At 32.9% G+C, this 8,578-nt stretch overlaps 1 long non-coding RNA gene across 1 annotated transcript in view; it reads right to left on the bottom strand.

Annotated features, from left to right (window-relative positions):
• Positions 1–964: 964 nt before the first annotated feature.
• LOC109394859 (uncharacterized) overlaps positions 965–8,578 on the bottom strand; it is a 65,431-nt gene continuing 57,817 nt past the window's right edge. Inside the window, exon 3 of the long non-coding RNA XR_002126535.1 lies at positions 965–994. This is a non-coding gene — a long non-coding RNA (uncharacterized LOC109394859). The remainder of the gene's footprint in view (positions 995–8,578) is intronic.

Below are 8,578 nucleotides of genomic sequence, written 5' to 3'. Positions count from 1 at the left end.
TGTTCATTTAGATGTATTTTCTGCAGGATATAGATACTCTTAATTCAGGAAATACAAACTTGTTTACAGATATTTTTAGTGCTACTTAAGTATCTACATATTTCAAGCTTCTTTTATGTTTCCATTCTCTAACTTGATGCCAAAGTGGGCTCATGAAAAACCTATTTGCACAGCTGATGTCCCTGTTGGCTATTAATATAAAGAGACTGATTTGGAACACGCTAAGGAACCCCAGGAGAAACTTTGGCAATGATATTCTATTGCTGCCCATCTGAATCAGTCACAGGAGCCTAGTCAGACCTAAATTGACTCTGAGCACACACACACACACAAATGGAATATGTAAATCAGGTGCAGGTTGACATTTTTTGTAACATGTCTATTTCAAATGACAATTTTATTTAGAGGCATAACTATGGAGAGATTATGTGGCTATGTTTTTTTTTTGTTTGTTTGTTTTTGTTTTGTTTTGTTTTGTTTTGTTTTGTTTTGTTTTAGCTGAGCCATCCCGCCACCTGTTGGCAGCACACAGCTGCTCAGCTCGGGCTGACTCGAACCACTGTTGCTCAGAGCTCAAACTCTTGAGCGAGCTCTTAACCAACTGAGCCACTCAGCCGGCCCTTTGTGGCTATGTTTTAACTAGTAAAATGAAAACACTAGAAGTGGTACACAATTGCATCCGAATATAACCCTGTTATGAAAGGTTGAGATTACTTTTCTGTTATTCATACATTCTCATGTTCAGGTACATCCCATCCTGAAGGGCTCATATATGTCACCCAGTCCTAATCCTGGCCAGTGCATTTGCAGTGAAATTTAAAAAAAAAAATGTGTTCCATGGGTATGTACCTAATACCCCATGAATAGATGACTTCCATCACCAGGACAAGTAGACAATACACTGTGAATGGTCAGGCTTGAAACTGTTACCACTAATAGAAAAATGAGAACCTACTTGCCTGATCATTAGTGTCATACGATGGCAACATTCCTTCTGTCAACAGACAAATACAGAGATTAGTTAGGAGTTTTATGAATGGTGGGATACACAAATATCACTGAAGCAGTGACACCATAGGCTGATTAAACATTACAGATCTTACATAACTCAAGGACTTCTACTCCAATATGTTGCATTTTACAGGTGAGAAAACTGAAGACTAATAAGGGAGAAATTACTAGGATTCCACAGCTAATGAGTAGCAGTTCTGTATTCATGCAAGAAAAAGGGAATAAGAAACAGACTATATACAGAGGGTGCCAAAAAATGTATACACATTTTAAGAAAGGAAAACACTGTATTAAAATTGTAATACTCAATATATACCAAAACAGAAGGTGAATACATCACGTTTGACTTCTGCAATTACAAGAGGTGCTCAAAGTGGTTACCATCAGCATAATTTTGACACAGTTTTTTCCTTTCTTAAAATGTGTATCTATGTTTTGGCACCCTCTGTATTTACTATCATATATAGATATACATATATATGTATATATATACACACATATATACACACACACATATATACATAATAGTAATATAAAATATATACTATATATTAAATGTATACACTATATAATGGGTTGTTGGTAAAGTCGTGACTTATTTTTATATGTTTTTCATTGCAAAAATGCATTATGACATTTTTGACAACCCAATATATGTATATACTATGTATACACATATGCATAGTATATATTATGTATCATATATGCTCTATACTGTAGTACATGTGTCATTAGGTACATGTTACTAGTAGAAAACTGAGTCTCAGAAAAGATGTGCCTCAAGACTGCATCATTAAAATGTGGCTATCACAAAGCATTACTGTTCATTTTATGTGTAAATTTGGCTAGGCATTGCTGCCCCATTTTTTGGTTAGACATTAACCCAGTCTTTGCCGTGAAGTCATTTTTTAAATGTCATTAACATTTACAATCAGTATACTTTGAGTAAAGCACATCACCTTCCACAACATGTGTGGCATTATCCAATCATTTGAACACAAACTGAGGTTCCCAATGAAAAAAATTCTGCCTCAACACTACAACAGAAAAATCCTGCATGAGTTTCTAACCTGCTGTCCTGAAATGTAGTTTCCAGACCAAGAAAACAAAATCAACTCTTACCTGAATTTCCAAGGTATTGAACTGCCTATAATTTTGGTATTAGCCAGCCCCCACAATCATGTAAATTCAACCTCTCTCTCTCTCTCTCTCTCTCTCTCATACACACACACACACACACACACACACACACACACAGGGAGACCTCCACATATGTATACTCATGTATGTATATGCACACATAGCCCCCATACCAATATACATATCCTTTCACACACATAGATGTCACTCCCATATATATAACCCCACATAAAATACACACAACCCCAACCAACACACCCATCAGAAAACTTCAGCATTTATATGAAGCTCATCAAGTTTCAAAGACATTGTTATAGAATTCTATATAAAAATCACATGTATATGTTTATTATAAATCACATGGAAGTAAATTCTGAGTAAAGATATTTGAATGTATGTAGGTCATAAAAATCTTTCCCATGTATGGTGAAATAAACTGTCACTTTTAAAATAATAAAATACAGTACAAAAAGACAAATAAACATACCAAAATTTCTTTACAAAACAAAAACTAATAAACAAACAAACAAAAAACATAAGAGACACCCCACAAAGATTACAAACTAATGTGATACTCTTCAAACAAATACAGGAATCTATTGATGCAAGAAACTAAAGATTTTTTTGGAGCACAAGAAGCTCATAATTCTACTCCCACTTATCAAAAATAATTCTGGGGAGTTCAAAAAATTTCTAAGATTCATCACCAATGTCTCTGAATTTGGAGAGAAGAAAATTAGTGTTTGTGTGGAGAGAGGTTTAACATGTAAGAGTTAAAGAACAGAGTTTTACTCAATCTGACAGAAATAAAAATTCAATGGCCTTCAAACTCAGTTGACTGAATGATCAGAAATTGAGGGCATTCCCAATTTTGGTAGAATAAATATCAAGGTTGGGTGAAATTTCATGTAGTGTCTTTAATAAAATCTCCTAAGAAAGAACAGAAATATGGTCTTGTCCCTCTCTCACACATACACACATACATGTGCACACATGTATGCAAAACTGCTGTCACAGCTGAGCTTTATCTTTAAAACAGAGAAAACATATTTCATATCTGTTGATCAGGAAAAGTAATCCACCTTATATCAGAGCAGTTAGACAATTGTCATATCTAAGCAATGAAATAAGTCTTGAAAATGGTATACATTGGTATACATATCTCAGGAGAGATGTAAGGAATCTATTACAGAATAAAATTATCTTTGGAAGAGAAAAAATATCTCATCATTAGTTTATGCATTACTGATTACTTTAATAATATCATGAATTAGCTATCAACTTCAAATAAATAATAACATAGAGTGGGATAAAGAGGGAATTAAAAAGCTAATAAATAACTGGTTTAAAATGATAGCATTGCAGAACTAATAATTAACTAGCAGTATGACAAACTGAAAATGAAATTAATGACAGAGGAAAAGTTTAAGATAATCAAAGTGAATGTAAAACCAAGAACACCAAACAATTACAGAGAAAATAATAGATATAGGGCAATGATAGGCCAACATAAGAATAATTGTTATCACTGAGGTTAAAACTCTTAAAATGAATAAAAAGATGTTGAAAATATTTCAGGAAAATTTTCTAAAAAGAATGAAGAGCAGAATACAAGGTTTGAAAGATCAAGTCATATTTTGGAAAAAGTAGATATAAATGACCAGCATAACAACATATCCACATTAAGATATTGAAAATCAGTAATAAAGAATAATTTTTCTTCTGTTATTCAGTCCACAAAATCAAATGCCCTAAAAAAAGAAAAAAAAGAAAGAAAGAAAGAGAAATTTAATCAGCTTGAGTTTTCCAAAATGGCAATCAAAACTAGAAGTTAGCAGATAATGTCTACAAATTTGTAAAGGAAAGAAAGTATGCCATAAAGATATAACCAGCCAAGATACTATTTATGTATATATAAAAAAAGAAGCAAAAATAATGAAAGCATTCTTAAATGTAAAAAAAACCCACAAAAAAACTAGGTAGTACAACTGCCATGAGGTTTTTACACACACACACACACACACACAGGTACTCACACACAAAGACTGAACAAATTAAAAATTAAAAAAGTAATAAACCCAGGCATTATTGGAAGAACTGTGTTTAAAGGACAAGAAGAGAGAATTGAATGCTATTAAATAATAAAAATGGTGAGAATATAATTGAAAAGCTGAATGTAATTATTGCAGACTGTTAAAGATTTTTTTAAATGAGGTGATTCATATAATTATAATTCATATAATTCATATAATTATCATCATAATTGCCTATCTTCTCAAGTTTTCATATCAAGGACTCAATCTATACTGTGTGATATTAAAATGTAGCTTAAAACCTAGTGGCGTTAAATTAGTAATATTTTCCACAATCTTCTTGTTAATTTTAAATGAATCTTTAAAAATTATTATCTGATGTTCATCAATTGCTTCAATTTCCATTTAACTTTTTTCTTAAATCAAAACAGAATTAAATTTAATATTTCAATTAAAGTAACATACATATCACAATCCGTTTTCCTAAACATAATTGTTGTTCTAGTTAACCAACCAAATTTATAGCTATGTCTTTTTCTACCTGCATATATGCTTATAGAGATGTCTAGACTGATAATTATCTGATATAAACAATGCTTATTTTGATATGACAGTATAGTAGTTCTGAATTACTTGACCTCATTTTAATGAACATATATAATTTTTACCACATGGAGAAGAAGTTCGGTATTAAGAGACTAAATCATGTGATGAGTGAAGAGCTTTAATTATGCTAAGGAACTTGGACTTAGTCTCTTTATTAAAAATTTTATAAACGTTATTGGTAATTTCAAATCTGTAAGGCAGCAGAAAAGGGAAAGGGGAATTAGGTGTCTGTGTTTTGGTAGGTGTGTGTATGAGGGAAACAGAGAAACAGAGACAAGGAGACAGAGAGAGACAGACAGAAATAGAGAGATACAAAGAGAGGCAGAGAGAGGCAGAGAGAGAGAAAGAGAGAGAGAGAATGAACAAAGGAGTATAATTTAATTGACAGAATCCATGTCCGTATAATAGCACTCTCTCCTTCTACAAGGTATCTTTTCTTCAGGTGCCCTTCTGAACAATATTTTTTTCTGGTTATAGTAACTCATGCTTAGTAATTTGTGACCTGCCCATTATGTCCATTTCTTATAGCAATGAATTTTTGTGAATGCAGGAAGGTTTAAATCTCAGAAAATAATTTATCATTAAGTCCTACAAGGGCTCATTTAAGGTTCTAGGTTTAAAATATATATTGGGTTGTCGGAAAAGTCATGATGCATTTTTGCAACAAAAAATATAGAAAAAATATGTCATGACTTTTCCGACAAGCCAATATTATGGGATGCTACTAAAATATTTATTTTTAGATTTGTGAGGTGAGCATAGCTAAGAATAATGTGAAGAGCTATAAATACATTAAAAAAAATCAAAGTAGTCTTAATATATGTATGGTCTTCACAATTGTGAGCCTACTTATAATCTCTGACCCAATTTCTATAACCATGTCAAAGACTTGCTCATTTATGTTTGTATATAATCAGTAAAATTAACTATTTTATATAATGGTATCTAAACAAATATCTTTGAAACAGACTGAAGTATCTTTTGAATAAATTAAACACTCACTTTTCATAGTATATTGGATTGTCGGAAAAGTCATGATATATTTTGTCTATGTTTTTCAAAGGTCATTTATTTATATAAAAAACAAAGATCAATCAATGATATATTGCCTGTTTTATTCAATAACCTTTTGCCATCTTTCAGTGAGCTTCACAATTCCTTGTTCATAGAAGAACCTGTTTTTATCTAGGAAAAACTAAACAAAGTGCTGATTTACAGCCTCAACTGAATTGAATGTCATACCACGCAAGAAGTTTGGAAGTGTGAAACAAGTGGAAGTCTGATGGTGCAAGGTCACGTGAGTATGGTGGGTGTGGCAACACATCCCATCCAAGCTCCAATAATTTTTGACGGGTGATCAAACTTAAGTGTGGTCTCACATTGTCATGATGGAACACAAATCATATGCAATTAACAAGCATTGGAAGTTTCTGTATGATGGATTCATTCAAACTGTCCAATTGCCAACAGAACACATTCGAATTGTTTGGTTCCTTGGTAGGAGTTTGAAAAATACGACACCTTTAAAATCTCACCACACTGAGAGCATAACCTTCCTCTCATGAATGTCTGCTTTTGATGTAGTTGGAGGCAAATCATCATGTTGGGACTAAGACCATTTGCACACCACATTGTTGTAAACAATCCACTTCTCATTACCAGTTATCAGTCACTTCAAAAAAGGGTCATTTTCCTCACGTTTAATGAGCATATTGCAGATACTTATATGCGCCATCAAATGAACTTCTTTGAGTTCATACAGAACCCAAATATTGAGCTTGCTTATGTATCCCAGCTTCTTCAGGTGGTCATGAATGCTTGAGTGATGGATGTTCAATGTTTCTGCAATCTCTCATGTTGTGTAACATGGGTTTGACTCGATCACTACCTTTATTTTGTCGTCATCAACCTCGGTGGGCCTCCCTGACTGAGGAACGTCGTTGAGATCAAAATCAACAGCACGGAATTTTGTGAACCATTGTTGGCACTGACATTCTTGTAGAGCATTGTCACCATAAACTTGATGCAACTTTTCACAAGCTTGATGTGCATTCTTCCCTTAATGGAAGTAAAACAGTAAAATATGGCGAAAATGCAGCGTTTGGTCTTCCATCTTCAACTTGTTGTAAAATCCCCAAAACTCAACCAAATCGCTAATTTTTTTTTGAAACTGAAGCTAGAACTGTCAGCTGTCAAATGTCATAGCAATAACATAGATGCTAATGACTGTAGTACTTCCAAAAATGAACTAGCGCCATCTGTTGCAAACATGCATCATGACTTTTCTGATGACCCAATAGAAAGAGACCAGAGGATGTAAACTATTTTAAATATTTTACAGGTTTTCTGGGTTCAGTTGTCATCCAGAAAAACCAGAGTAAATTAGGTTTGATATTACCAAATAAAGAGGAAGGCAGACACTATTGGGAGAGGAAAAAAAGGTGCCATGACATGTGAGTGTAATCAAACTTGATAACTGGAAAGAGAGATATGGATAGCACAGCTAAAAGATCCCATTACCAGTTTTTACGATCCTTACAAAGACAGGGAAATCTAACATATATTTCAAATATTTTTTGAAATGTAATCCTGGAGACTATCTTCTCAGCAATATCCAGAGAGCCCTTAAAAATATTCTAAATAAAGCATTTCTTTCATTGGTTTTGCATCATTTGGCTTCATGAACTTCTGGGATAACTGAACAAGTGGAGCTGAGCCTTGCCAATTGTAAAATTGGCGAGGAAAATAATTGCACTGTGCTTCAGGAGAGACAGATTTGAGCCAAACAAAGGTACATCCTATTATAATATGCAAGCTAAACAATCAGTCAAGTTTAATGCTACCAGAACTCTGGGTCAGAATGTCAACATCTCTTCCTTACATGCTGGAGGTGAATATCAAGGAATGCATTTATAATTAGAAAACAACTTAATTATGATTTATAGATGTCTGAGAGACTGACACTTCATCCTTACCTACTCGTTTACTGACTTAATGTTATTTTTATGTCCTAAGAGATATGTTTCAAATGGAAGGTATCACTTACTGATTCTATACCCTGATGGTTCCTAAGCTTTTTTATATATGCATTACCTGCTTTTACTCAATCCTTACATTTTAGCATTTCTGTAACATACAGTGAATTTCATGAAAATATTTTGAAGGTTGTTGAAATAATAAAGCGTATTAAACAAGTTGGCTTCAATAAATTTAGAAAAACGTCCAAATAAACAATGAAAGTTTCAGAAATAGTCCCAATGCATCACAGACACATGGGGAACAGGATTATGAGTCCCCAATTTAAAAATATTTTTAAAGTCAAGATTATATATATATATATATATATATATATATATATATATATCATACACTATCTTATTACTGTTTGTGAATACAAGAAAATAGTTTCAATAAGAGTCAAGTATGCTTTTTTCATAATACAATAATACAATAGGGAGTATGGCTGGGGTAACCTTTCATATATATTTCAGTGTTATTTCACTGAGGTAAGTAAGACACATTTTAAAAGAAGTAAAAAATGAGTCTACATATTCAACCACTCATCAGTAAGAAGAGCTGATAACATGATAAATCATGACATCCTAAGGAGCCAGTTCCATCTGGCATACACATACCATGAACTTAGACTAGAGAAGAGGTATTATAATATATTATATCATTTAAATGACTTAGAAAGCTATAATAATACTGTCAGAAATCTTAATTTATAAAATATGTGTGTATATATGTACACATGTATGTAGGAAGGGGGAGGGCAATGAGAGAGA

The sequence above is a fragment of the Hipposideros armiger genome, unplaced genomic scaffold, assembly GCF_001890085.2.
Source record: "Hipposideros armiger isolate ML-2016 unplaced genomic scaffold, ASM189008v1 scaffold_442, whole genome shotgun sequence".
NCBI classification, from domain to species: Eukaryota; Metazoa; Chordata; class Mammalia; order Chiroptera; family Hipposideridae; genus Hipposideros; species Hipposideros armiger.
This window is presented reverse-complemented; position numbering and strand designations above follow the sequence as displayed.